General features: G+C 41.3%; 1 protein-coding gene across 9 annotated transcripts in view; it reads right to left on the bottom strand.

The window, feature by feature from the left end:
- KALRN (kalirin RhoGEF kinase) overlaps window positions 1-14374 on the bottom strand; it is a 507433-nt gene that overhangs the window by 280948 nt on the left and 212111 nt on the right. The window lies entirely within an intron of this gene.

Here is a 14374-nt window from a genome sequence, read left to right as displayed (position 1 = left end):
TCAATCTGCAGCACGTTCATTCATTATAAGCTGTCAAAAGTCAGGTAGGAGATAGTGCATTTATGTTTTGGTGTTTTGTGTTGTATTAGAGACTAAATGCATTGAAAGCGAGAGCCTTTAATTCTTTACTCCTGACTACAGTTCTGCAGGCAAATACAATCTCAGATTTCTTCTTTTCTGCAAATATTTTTGTTGCAGAATCCCTTCAAAGCACCTTCCCTCATCTCCATCCCAGCAAGGCAGGGGACTGTCCATTAATAAGGACTCTTTCATAATAAAAAAATAAACAAATGAAACCCTAAGTCATTAATCCCTTATAAGAAAAGAAAAGCTAATTATAGAGGCAGCACAGCTCAGGTGAGTACAATCCTCGGTGTTAGAGAAAGTGGTTTAGGGTCAAAAGGCAGCGATGCAGCTTCTGAGTAACCACCTTACAGTCACAGAATGAGTCCAGATCCTTGCTGTAATAGTTGCATGTCCTCCAGTAAAGAGCTGGTTTGTTCCTTAGCCCTGAATAACAACTTGACAGCTGAAGAACACTTGGAGCCCACTGCTCAGGCACGGTATGTTGCTGTAGCTGCTCAGGGTCGGTGCCCCGTTCCCTGTAGAGATGGTGCTCCCGAGAGGAGAGAAAAGGCCCTGTATGGGGCACCTATGACTCCTGCAGTAAAAGCAACATTTCATGCTGAGCACTCCATTCAGCACTGGAGTGCACTGCTTTGTGCAGGGGATTTGCAAAGATAATATTGAATATCCCTTTCAACAGAAGGCAAATAAACATTGCAAGTGTCACCAGACATGCTACACTAACCTGGTCCCAAAAATCTGTCACATATGCCTGACTTTTTAACCTTTTATTTATGAAAATACAATTGCAGCTACAGAGTCTGCACCACCTTGTATTTTGTGTTGATGAATAGTCCTAAAGGCCAATTTTGGTTCAGGTTACAAAGATGCAAGTCCAAAGTGATATCAATGACACAATTAATTTCTCATTTGTACCCATGGAGCTGATCAGGCCTATCACCATTTTTGCAGGAAATATAACTAACAACATTTTTGCAAGGATGAGGTCAAGGGTTTCAAACATTACTGCCAATTAAACAGAACAAAACAACCTAGTACACTTGAAGAGGCATCTAAAGCTTTCTCATTGGATTCCTTTTTCTCACTTTATGAAGATTTAATAAGCAACATTAGCACAAAATAATTTGCCACACTTGCGGTCTTAGAGGAAAAAAAAAAAAGCAGAGAAGAGCCATAAAGCTAATAAAGAAAGGAAAATTCCATAACAGCAAAGTTCACATCCCAACAACAAGATTTTACGTCTCTGCTGAGAGACCAACAGAGATTTCTTGTAAGTAGATATATGTTTGATGTGAACATTTTTTAATGTTTTAAACAATCTAAAGACATTCAGGGGGAAGAAAACTGGCAGCAATCCACTAAAAATAAACAGTAAATTTAATATTTTATGCTCAGTAAAGCCGAATCAGGATCTTTTTAAGACACGTAATTTAAACAAGTAATCTATTGTTCTGTGGATAGGGAGCATTTCCTCCTTCTAATCTACACACATATTGTTGGATGAGAATCCAGCTTAAGTTAAACCATGCTTCTGCCTTTTATTATAAAATAGTAAACTATGAGGAAAAAGAAAGGAACTTTAGGAGATAATTAATCTTTTTTTGTCTTTTTTTTTTTAATCAGCCGAAATACACAACAACAGTTTAAAGGATGCCCTTGAAGAGTTTTGAGCAACACTGAGCAACTGACTTTGATGATGAAATCTGTACTACCTTTAAAACAATATGGTTTTTAAACTTCTATCCACAGCTAATAACAGATTTTGAAAGAGACTCAATTTCAGTTTAGACTTTGCATCTTTCTATGATATTATTCATAAAAAAATATTTTGGTTTCAGCTGGCCTATGCCTGTAGCAAATTATCCCCTATCAATATGATCTGGAATCTTGCCCTGACTCTCTCACATCTCATACAAATGCCCAGAGAATGAAGAAGTTTGCCTTTCATGTGGTTTGGAGCTGGGAGAAAATCAAGCAAGATGATGTCTCGGAACAAATGCAGAGTAAAAAAGATGCAGATTCAGTACAGTCAAAAGTAGGGTTAATGATGACTTTGCTCTGTAAAAACAGACATTGCTCCTGAGTCTTAATGAATAACAAGCAGTATTTACAAACAGTCTTGCTTTACACAGCAGCCAGGGCTTTTCAAAACTGCAGACATGCCAACCCTAAGCAAGGCAATAGTGTGTCTGAGGTACCCAAAGAAGTTCCAGATGAACTGGTACCTTGGCATAGCACAGTCCCATGCTGTGTAGAAGTGCCAACCTGACCCTCAGAACAGCACAGTCTGAGCTCAGTACTGCTTGGATTTGTATCTACACTGATTTTGTTTCCAGGGCTGGTTCCTTCAGAGACTTCTCAAGCATTTCTGCTTAATGCTTACTTAACTGTAGACATTTTCCCAAGTACCCAGAAGAGAGTACTGGGAGTCTGGCATCATGGAATACTTTGTATTTTCACCCTCCTAATCAAAGATGCGTGGAAACAGTAAGTATTACACAGTCCCACAGGTCATGAGATTTCCTTAACAATTGTGGTATTTAAATAAATAAATACCTAAAAATGGGGTCTTATTTGCTTTTGAGATCTAATGGATTGTGTTTTCAAACTCTTTTCTTTGACCACAAAGTCTAAAATGGACTTAAAAAAAATTTCTCATAATAATATGACTCAAAGTTGAGGTGCTGAAAATACCAGATGTCAGACAACTTGTGATGCTGCTGTGAAAGTTTGCAGCAGGTTTGCAGTGTGTGGCCAGGAGGTTTCAATATGAAGGTCTGTCAACATTGTCTGGCCTGGCCCACATTACTAGCAATATTTCTTGAAAGCTTTCAGGTTAAACTTGTTTTCCACATGAGAAACTCTGATGCTTCCTGTGTTCCTGAAGTGAGTGTGTTGCTAGTTTGTTTAATTAAACACACCATTACGGATGTGAACATGGCAATGACCCAACAATTGCTGTTTCACTCAACCCTGCGAGGACTGCCCCAGTTTCAAGGGGCTAATCTGGGCTCCTGAAAAAACGTTCAAGATCCTTTGACAAGTTAGTTTCCCTGTCAAAGGAGTGAGTTTTTAATACAGTAAATATCAAAATTTGGCAAATGTGCTCTATGAGATCAGCTTAAACCAGATACAGTGTCTCAGCAAACTGAGATTTCCTTTGTCATTCTAACATCGCTACACAGCACTGTATCAATTGATCTCACACCATCCATGAAAAAGACTGTCTTAGCAAACCTAGCCAAGTGATTATCATAAAATTATTGGATCTTTCATTATTCCTATGACTTACTTCTTAGCTGGAGTTACGATGACTGCCAGTGACTTAATTCTTCTCGTAAGCCTTCTAATCATTCCTGCATTCATGAATTCTCACCAAACAGCAGCACAAAATAACTAAGATTGGACATTATATCACTAAAAACGCATGAACCAAATGTCCTCAATGTCTCCCAGACTAGCACTTCTCCACACTGCTGTAGATAATCTGGAGACCAGTTAAGTCATTTGGAGTTTTCCAGTGACTGAGATGCTGGGGAGAGGAGTTAAGCACACTTAAAACAGAAGATCAACTTTCAATGTGATTATCTCTTGTAGTCCTGTTTTGAACAATACATAAAGGAAATTGAATGCATATGCTGAAGAATGTTAACTGCTACATTTAATTAAGGAAATTAGACTTTTATGAGAGAGTCAGAAGAACTAAGAATGATCCAAAGGGTCTCTGCCCAGTGCTTTGAGAAGCCTGACTGTCATTAGTGATCAAACATGCATCAGTAATTATTATACATGTGATCTTGAGGCCACTTCACTTGAGATCAGGGTATCAGATCACATCTCCAGCATCAGTCTTGCTGGCAACAATGAGTTCTTAACCTCCTGTTTTGTCATCCTAGTTGATAAGTTACTAGAAAATCCAGGTTAAGCGTTAGACCAAACAGCAGGTCTCAAGCTGGTCATGAATAAGTCCTGCTGAGGGAGAATGTGACTCCATGCTTTCCCTGGATTTGTAACATCTGGCAGGCTAGCAAGTACAGGGTGAGAACAGCTGTTTGAGAACAGAGAAGAAACACGGATATGGAACAGCATGTATGCAGCCTGTGCACAGTCCAGCCCTACCTCAGATAAAATGAGATTTATAACATCATTCAGATAAAAACCTCTGCTCTCTGGCTTTTGTCAGAGCTTGCTGAGAAGCATTAGCACTGGATTCTGGAACAGTGGTGCAGAGCACCACAGGATGATGTGCCCAGCACAGAGCTGGCAGCACACCCTATGCCAAGTGTTATTGATGGGAGGATTAGAGCCTTCATGGCTTTGGCAGCCAGTGAACTGAATATATTCATTAATGAAATTGTTTATACATGCTGAAAATAATAAATCCCAAATCTATTGAACACTGTACGAGGGCTGGAATTAATTATGAACCAGCTTGTAGCAAATCATCTTCTCTGTAAGTTCTGAACCATAAATATCAAACTCATACGGTTAATTAAGGGCAGAATGATAACCAGTATAACCACACCGTCTCGAAGAACAATATGGGATACATATAAAGAAAAGGGCCCCAAAGGGACATACAGATCAAGTCCAATCACTGCTTTTGGCAGCTAAGCACAGTATAAAATTTCCTTTCATAAAGGGATGAAGCTCCACCTGAAAACTAGTGAAGTGCTTCAGCTCAGCTTCTCCTATGGGAAGCAGTTCCAGAAACTTTCTTATCATTACTGAACTCATCATACACTCTCTGACCTAAATAAGACTCATGTCCAGTTTATACACATTTACTCTTAGGCTAACATTTTCCTTCAAGTTAAAAAAGTTCTTCTCCCAGATGGTTTAACCTTTTCCAGTGTGGACTGGGGCAGGTTCATTGTCTCTCCTGCTGTTTGTTTTACTAGAGTCCAATGCTTTTAACTCATCTTAAGACACACAGCCTCTCTTTGCATTTGTTCTAGTTCAGATATCTTTCAATCTCAACTAAGGTCCTAGTAGCACTTTGTGGAATGTTGATTTCTTTTTGCTGGAAATACTCCAGTTGAAATCATGTAAGATAACCTTTGCTTCTGGCATCAACTTTAGAAAAGAAGATACAAAAATGAAAGAGCAACAAGTACTGGATCACCAGTACTTACCATCTTTCTCTTGGCAGCCTCCTGCGTAAATAGTATCAAAGACCAGTAGTGTTTACCGGATTTGCTCTGAAAAGAATAACTTGGGTGATGTTCCAAATAAGAGCAAGTTCAAGAGCACTTAGGAAAAATATGAGGCAGGGTCTTGAAATAAACTCCTGGTAGTCTCACATGTAATGCATCAGGCATAAAGGCATTCTCCCACTATGCCTCCATATGCTGCTAACAAAGAGAAAAATATTGGTAATCTAAAAGAATGTCTTGTCAGATTAAATCCCTATTAGATTAGTGCTTTTCCGTCTCTTCCAATTTGTGGACCCCATACAATTGTTCAAAGCAAGTGCTATAGCAAATTGGAGTCCTCAAACCATAAATCTGCTTTATCAAATACCTTTACCAACTACTAAGTTGGCATTTAATATCCATGATCCACAGGTTGGGAAAGGTTGGAGATAAGCATACATTGCTTATTAAAGAGAGGTCCATATAAGAGTCCATGTGCATTTTGGATTTTCAAAACTGTCTGGCCAGTGTTAAACTAAGTAATCTACAACAGAAAGTGGAAAGTTCCACTCTGAGAACATCTACAGCTAAGCAAGTTCATTTTCATATGTTTCCACAATATAAACAAAATAATAACACACGTAGAACAGTAACTGCCAGAGTCCCTCTCTTGAGGTTTACAAAGTTTCCAGCTACAAGGTCTATTCCTATCTCATTAAGGGAGTTCAAGTATTCACAGCAATTCAATTAAACAAAAATGAAGACATATTTCTTACATCCTTTGCAATTGAATTTAGCCAGTACTTGAACAAAAAATAATACTGTGCAACAGATTTGTGGCACATATACCGTCTGCATTGACATGCAAGGGCCTGATCCAGGAAAGATTTGCATGTGAGTTATCTTTATAAAAGACAATCAAGAAAGTCCCCTATTGCATCCAGACTAGAATCAGAACTGCAGTTTAATTGGAACTAGTGTCTAGGTCACCTGTACATCTGGGAAAGGCCTGGGAAAGGCCAACGGAACTGCAACATCTCCATGAAGGAGCACATGAGAAATGCCAACAGCCTGAAGAATCAGGACATTTACCCAGAAAACAGAAAAATCCCTACTCTTAAGCTCTGAGCTAAATTCAGTGGAACAGAGGGGCTGATTCTGGCTGTCCAGACTAGCTGGGCAAGAAGCCAGAAGGGGGCAAGAAACCAGAAACAAAGACCAGCAGGTAGAACAGGGGCCCTCAGTAATCAGAGCCTGTCCCACAGCCCCCGAGAGCTTATAGTAACCAGGTTTAAACAAGAGACCATCACACAAGTTCTGTAGCCAAACAAGTCCAAGCTTCCTGACTATGAAATCAATCAGCAGGTCAGGATCAGGTTCAGTGAGGGTAACCAGGCTCAGACACAGCCCTGTGACCACAGCACAGGTCCACAAGGATGAGGAAGGTCCCAGGTCATGCCACAAAAGCAGCTGATTGTTCAGTGTCTGGCACAGCAGGGCTCATGGCCTGGCAGGGCAGGGCTGTGGAACAGCTGGAGGTGAGGTTGGTCAGGGCCATCAATGTCCATCAGTGCCCACAGGCCCCTGACACTGGGCTGGGTATGTGAAGGGTCACCAGGCAGCAGTGTAATGGCCCCAGAATAAATTTTGTACTTAAAGAAAACTTTGATGGCACATTTAATTTTTTTCATGAATCAACAAATTTGATGAAAACTGCTTCAACAGAAAAAAAAGCCCCAATCTGCTGTAATTCCTGTCGCCACTCTATAAATACAGCCTTAATGAAACCAAATTACTTGTAGCTTTAAAATAGAACTCAGCATACATCTAAATGCTTTGCTAAGCCAGGGCCTAAATACAATGTTGTGTTTGTTTTTGTGTTTGTCTCTTGTTTACAGATGGTGATGGACAAGGCAATACTTCTGCCAGATCTTTCCCTTTCACATGTGTTCAGAGCGGTCCACAGCCAGGATAAATTGATGCCGTTCCAACAAGGCCAATTTACACCAGCTGAAGATTCAGACCCACAGCTGTATTTGTGTAACCTCAATGCTGCATGAACACAGTTTTTCCATTATAAATATCTGTGTATATGATTCACAGAGTACAGTAAGTTTAAGCTTCAGCACATTAAATTATTCCAGACAATGGGCCCAACTGTCAACCCACTAGAAAATTAGCTAGATGTGTGACGTGACAAATAGCTTTGTATTTATATCAGAGCACCATTTCCAACATATTCACACTGAATGTTCCTACTAAATGCCAGAGTAAGAGATCTGTGTATTTTTTTTCCTGACAGATATCAAGCCACAGCCATGCACAAAGCATGTGATTCCTGTAATGCTGAACAAAGAAGCAAGAATTTTATTGTTGAAGATGGGAGAAAATTACAGCTCCCAAACAGATAAATATGACTAATGATATCTGGGCATATTTTATACGTCTGTGTTGTTTGCTTGCTTTTTGAAATATTGCACCGTTCCACCACACCTAATAACATCAAGCACTCAGGTATTCCTGGAAAGGATTTTCTGTTCCTTAAAATGGAAATGGCCTGTCCTGGGCACAGATCATCTACAGAGAACTTCTTACTGTCTAAGTGCAAATTAATTCATTGGCTGAACACGAATTGTAATACTAAAAGATATAAACAGACAACAGTCTCGTGAATGCAAACCACAGTGTAAATTATGAAAACATCACAGTGGGTTCCCAGATGAGGGATCTTCTCAGTTTTCAGAAGAAATTTTCATTTGGTTGTAAAACGCCATAGAAGTTTGGTGACTTTATTATAGACCCTGGTTCTATTCCTGGCTGAATGTGTGACATTCCTGTCATTCCAAATAGCTGCCATGAAAAACAAAAACTGCCAGATGGGTGTTTACTGCTTTGTACCAGAATCATGGCATTTCCACTAGCAAACCTACCTATGTCTGAGACCCAAAGATACAGCTGTGGTGTAATCACAGGTTTAAAATCCTGACATGTCATAGCACTTTGTGGCTGGAGCTGAGATCTCTGCACAGATGGAAAGCAGAGGATATCAGCTTTCTGCTGGATTTTGGGGGGCCCAGCCCTCCTACCCCTGTGCACTGGCTGTTTCCCCATCCCATGAATCAACCGGTTCAATCATAGAATCACAGAATCAGCCAGGTTGGAAAGGACCTCTGAGATCATCAAGTCCAACCCTTGATCCATTACCATTGTGGTTACTAGGCCATGGCACTAAGTGCCACATCCAGTCTCATCTTAAAAACCTCCAGGGATAGAGAATCCACCTGGGCAGCCCATTCCAATGCCTGATGACCCTCTCTGTAAAGAATTTCTTCCTAATATCTAACCTAAACCTCCCCTGGCAGAGCTTAAGACCATGCCCTCTTGTCTTACTGATAGCTGCCTGGGAGAAGAGACCAACCCCCACCTGGCTACAACCTTCTTTCAGGTAGTTGTAGAGAGTGATGAGGTCTCCCCTGAGCCTCCTCTTCTCCAGGCTAAACAACCCCAGCTCCCTCAGCCTCTCCTCACAGGACTTGTGCTCGAGTCCCTTCACCAGCCTTGTTGCTCTTCTCTGGACCTGCTCCAGCACCTCAATATCCTTCCTGAACTGAGGGGCCCAGAACTGGACACAGTACTCAAGGTGTGGCCTCACTAGCGCTAAGTACAGGGGAAGAATCTCTTCCCTGGACCTGTTGGCCACACTGTTCCTAATACAGGCCAGGATGGCATTGGCCTTATTGGCTACCTGAGCTGGCTCATGTTCAGCTGGCTCATGTTCAGCTTCTAGTAAATCCAAACTCCCAGGTCTCTCTCTGCCTGGCCACTCTCCAGCCACTCTGCCCCCAGCCTGTAGCGCTCCATGGGGTTGTTGTGGCCAAAGTGCACTCGGCCTTGTTGAACCTCATCCCATAGGAATCAGCCCAACCATCCAGTCTGTCCAGGTCCTTTTGCAGAGCCCTCATGCCTTCCAGCTGATTGACACTCCCCTCCAGCTTGGTGTCATCTGCAAATTTACTAATGGTACACTCAATCCTCTCATCTAAATCATCAATAAAGATATTAAACAGAGCTGGACCCAATGCTGATCCTTGGGGGACACCACTGGTGACCGGCCACCAACTGGACGCAGTACCGTTCACCACCACTCTCTGGGCCTGGCCCAATGTTTTCCTCAATGCTGGCAAAGCTGCAGAGCTGGGACAACAGTGTCTTCATCTGGTGTGGGGGCACAGGTGGCTCCACAGGTGGCACTGGGTCTCGCTGCCCTCTCAGCATCCCCCTGGATTTCATGAGGTGGCCTCTCCTCCCAGGGGGGAGAACCACCACACGCCAGAGCCTGACCATGGTGCCAAAACACCCATCAGCCAGAGAACACCTGAATACAAGGTGCTAGGGAAATAAAATGATGGCTGCTGAGGGCTGGAGACACTCTGTGGGGTCTAACCTGGGGGACAGTGAGTGGCTCATGCCAGGGCAGGGACTGTAAGGAACAGCAGATGAAAAGATGTAAGAATCAGAGAATAGCTGTAATAGCAGCAGAAAGAAATTTACACAAATATTATCCCTGCCCCATCATCCCACCAAAAAAGTTTTGATGGACTGGGTATAAACCAAGACAAAATTAAGGGAAATTGAATTTGGGGGAGAGTAGGTGTTTATGGCATTGCGTCCTGGTTTTTCCTTTTAACACCCAAATTAAGAGCAGACATTTGTGTTCATTAGCAAAAAATTGAGCAAAATTCCTCAACTCAAGACTGTTTCCTTTGCGACACCACTTCAGCACCTGTGTAGGACACAAGGCATCCAGGACTTTGATGCCAAATAATACAGAGGGGCCTTGCAAGACATGAAGATTGAAGACAATATTTCTGAATTAGTTTCCATCATGATATGTGCATGATATGTAAGATGCAAAGACAGAATGATGTGGTTTAAAATGACACTGATACTTCTGGAAGTGATCCACAGACCATGCTCCTGGTTTTTCCTCTTAAAAAACCCTCACCAACTCCTGGGGAGGCAACCTCTCAGCTGCACACCCACCTTTATCTGTTCCCTATAAATAGATATGAAGCATAATTTAAGATACACTTTTAAAATCCCAAGCTCTGCCAAGTGTGGGCCATTGAAAGCATTTCAGCCAGGCCAGGAAGACATTAATTTAGAAATAATCACATGGTTACATCTGAAAGATGCTGCACAGTAAGTCTGTGAACCTCATGCACAGTTTAATTACATTATTTCCTGACAGCTAGTCTCTTATCACCTAACCTTCTTGAAGATCAAAGCAATAAATTAAAAAAAGAAGCTTTCTTCTCTTTTTCTGTATGTGCTGGCCTCTCTCTTTTTTTCTAGAAGTGTGGGCTTTGTTGCCCTTTAGAGCATTTGGGTCTTCTAGTCTTCATTAGATAAAACAGAACTTAATGCTTAAAATATGCTATAATCATCGTTAAAAATGAGGTTTAGGTCTGTGTTCAGATGCCAAAACAGATTCTTGTGCCATACTGATCAGGAGAGCATTCCTGTGCCTCCCAGCGGTGCCAAGTTGGAGATGCTGAAGCGGTCTTGAAATGCTCCCTATCAAAATTGGCAAGCAAAAGAAAGAGGAAATTTCTGCAAATGCAAAAATACTCCACCAGAACATACTGCCTTCAATTATTTTTGGACCCATTTTAATGTTCATGGAGGAAGCAAGAGGAATAGTAACTGCGTATCCAGTGTCGGCAGCAGGAAACTACAAATAGCAGAGCACACCATGTTCCAGCCCCAGCAGCGGCAGAGCCGTTTCCTTACAGTCAGGAGTGGACGGGCTGTGAGGCGGCTGCTGCCAGAGCCTGGAAACATAAAGCAGGAACTACGCCATCCCTCGGATAATGTTCTGCCCTCTTACACCGAAAGGTCAGGAGTGTGCTGGATGATCCAGTGTAAATGGGATAGAAGGTGTCCCCTGGTGCTGTAACTATGCTATAGGGCACTCTTAGCACGAAGGAAATGCGCAAGGCTTCCTCATCCCGAGCTGCAGCAGCGGAGAGAGGCATTGTTATTGCTCTTACATTCCTATTGAAAAGACCAGGTTCAATTCCAAGTGCTGTGGAGGCAACATATTTAGCTGCCAGCAAAAATAATAAAAACAAAACAAAACAAAAACAAACCACCAGATTTGGCAGCGCAGAACAGGGCAGAATGAATTTAAAAAGAAAGAAGGAAAGCACTAAGATATCTATATTACACATCAGATTGGGGCTCCTGCTGCAGGACAAGCTTTCTCTGTGACAGGAGGCAAGGCAGTTAACCCCTGTGGTTTTTAATTCCCGATTTTTAGCTTTGAACTTTGCATCCTTTGTACTTCCATTTTGCTGCTCCAAAGCCAATCCAGATCAACAGAAATCAGTGTCTGCCCTTCATGATGGACAGCTGTCCACATCTGAAACATCAGTACAAATGCCTTCAGAAGATTCTTAATGTGCTTTGCTTCTGGAGTCTGAACTCAGGTCATGGAAGTGTGAAGGGAGGAAGTTTGTACCCTCAGAGCTGTCAAACCAGCAACTGACTCATTGCAGGAGAAACAGAAATGTCAGTGGTAGGCTCCAAAAGGGGTCCTGCCCCCTTCACCACAGGGAAAGAAATGATGGTTGCAGCAATGGTAGGTGACATTCACCACTAGAATAACAGCCATAAGGAAGAGGATTTCTGATATATATTTACCCTGTTCCCTTTATTGCTCTGCTCAGCAGGCAAGGCAATCCCACACTTCCTCAAACCAGATGGCAAAACAGGGTTTGTAGCTGCTTTCAGTTGTAGGAGCAGCACAAAGCAGTTGGTATGTACTTGTGAATTTGTCCTATGGTTGTTAGCTTTGTCCCCAAGCTTTCTACTGATGGATGGAAAGGCAGAAAAGCAAACGTTCACAATGCTATCGGCACACAGGGAAAGACCCCCTGTGGTCTTGACTGATAAATAGGAAAGTAGCAGAATACAAGCTTGACACAGTGAAAGCTTCTTTGGAATATCATTAATAATGAAGACTTTTTGCTTTTACAGTCCAATTAGCAGAACGGAGCTCTGTTTGTGCTTTAAGGAAAGTTGAAAACTTCTATAATTATCTCCTGATCTTGCAAAAATCTGTGTGGTTTTTTTTTTCCTACAGGTACCAAGAACAGGATCTTATTAAGTGTGACTAGCAGTGGTCAAAATAATGAACACTTCCCACAGAGCCCACCATGATTACTTCCCGCTCCAGCAACTCTTCACTCTAGATTGGGGACAACAAATTGTGGATGGCATTAACAACCTGTCAGAAGTTGATTTCATATTAAACAGAGCAGATGTCAGCTCACTGCATCTTTAATTCAGAGCTACAGCCTGCAAAGACTGCAAGTCCCGACATGCAGGTTCCTGAACTGAGAAATATGGGCTATGCAGGATTCATCTTCCTCTTAAAGGTGAAGGATTTTTCAAATAATTTATCCTTGTAGATGCTGGAGAGGATTTACCTCCACAGTTCCCCAATGATTCTTTTGTGTCCATGACTAGGTGAGGGAAATTGCAGATTTGACACAGTTTAGCTGCCACTCTGAGAGCCTTCCAAAATGAAGGTGCTGATCCCACTATGAAATCTCTTTAGCACATGACATGTATGCTCATAGCATCAAAAGGAACTGCCAACACACACTCTGTGCACAACCACCCTGGTTATAACATTTTTTTCTGCTTCTAGGCCAACTTTGTTCTTTCATTTGTTTTATTAAAAAAAAAAAAATAAATTCTGAGAGCCAGTAAACCCAGTAATTTGGGAAATCCATGAGCCAAAGCCCTGTTACGCTACCACAGAGCTTCATAAAAAAAATCAGTAAAGATGTATTCAGAGCATCATACTGTCTATTCAGCTGCACTGAACACCTCATAGGTGCTTACCCATGACAGAGAGCACCAATGTGCTTCAAGACAAAGCAGGAGCAGCACTCAGTAGCAAGAATTCAATTATTTTAAAATGCAGGAAGGAAAAAGAAAAAGAAACACAACAAAGAACACATTTGAATAAACACTGAAAATTAATGAAAACCTGCTACAATAGAGTTATTGCTACATGCTTTCAATTCTCACCTGTTTTTTAGAACCTTCTTTGTTCTAAGATGTGTGAAGTAATTAAGTAAAAGTGATTAGAGCTGGCATACATTCATTTGAGGAAATAAACAGATTTTTAGAAATGAATATACAGTTTCCCTCTTTGATATGAACTTCCCGTGTTGATCCTTTGTGCTTGATTGGTGCTATCAGAAAAGTCTTGCTCAAAACAGCTGAAGTGAAGCCGAATATTTGCAGTATCGTATTAAAGCAACCCAAACCATGTGTGCATATATATCTGTATTCAGTAGGAATGTTTCCATACCCTTACATCTCCAAGAGCATTCTACAACTGAAAATATGCACTTCTTTGCTTGAAACAACCAATACCACAGTCAAATTCAGGGCCTTATTATGCTACATGCCAAATAAACAAGCACTTAACTATTGTTTATACACCCAAGCTCAGTCTCAATTTAAGCCTCCTTTCCATATCACCTATATAATAATTTTTCTAACATTTTACGATCTGATATTGTAAGACAGTGTCTGCCAATTCAACAATTTAGGAACCTATCTGCACCTATTTTCTGTGGTCTGCCTGGTATTGGAAATTCTGTGTCAGGGCAAACACTTCATGTTGAACACGAGGCCTATCCTCTCCTCTGCTTTAGTTTTAGAGTGGGCTTAAGTACAAAGGATAGGACAAGATGATCTTCTATTCACATGGCAGCTTATTTAAGCTGCTAGCTGACTTTCCTTCACAACATTGGCATCCCAAGTCTGATTTTATGAACAGTTGTCTAGTGAGAATCTCTATAGCAAAAAAAAAAGGTACCATATGTTAAGGGAAACTTCAGATTATAAAAGAAAGCATTTTTCACTGGCAATATGAGGGAGAAGATGCCAGGTTTGGAAACAAGGTTTCCAGAGAGAACAGACACTATGTGCTCTGTTCAAGAGTCCATAGCATGAGAAGAGACAAAGATGCCAAGGCAATTTAAAATACTTAGACTAAATGTTCCTCTTGAGTAACATCTACTCCAAATCTACAAATGTAGAGATCTGTATATTCCTTCTCTATGATA

This window comes from Pseudopipra pipra, chromosome 7, assembly GCF_036250125.1.
Source record: "Pseudopipra pipra isolate bDixPip1 chromosome 7, bDixPip1.hap1, whole genome shotgun sequence".
Taxonomy (NCBI): domain Eukaryota; kingdom Metazoa; phylum Chordata; class Aves; order Passeriformes; family Pipridae; genus Pseudopipra; species Pseudopipra pipra.
The sequence above is the reverse complement of the archived record's forward strand: the minus strand, read 5'-3'. Positions and strand labels throughout refer to the sequence as shown.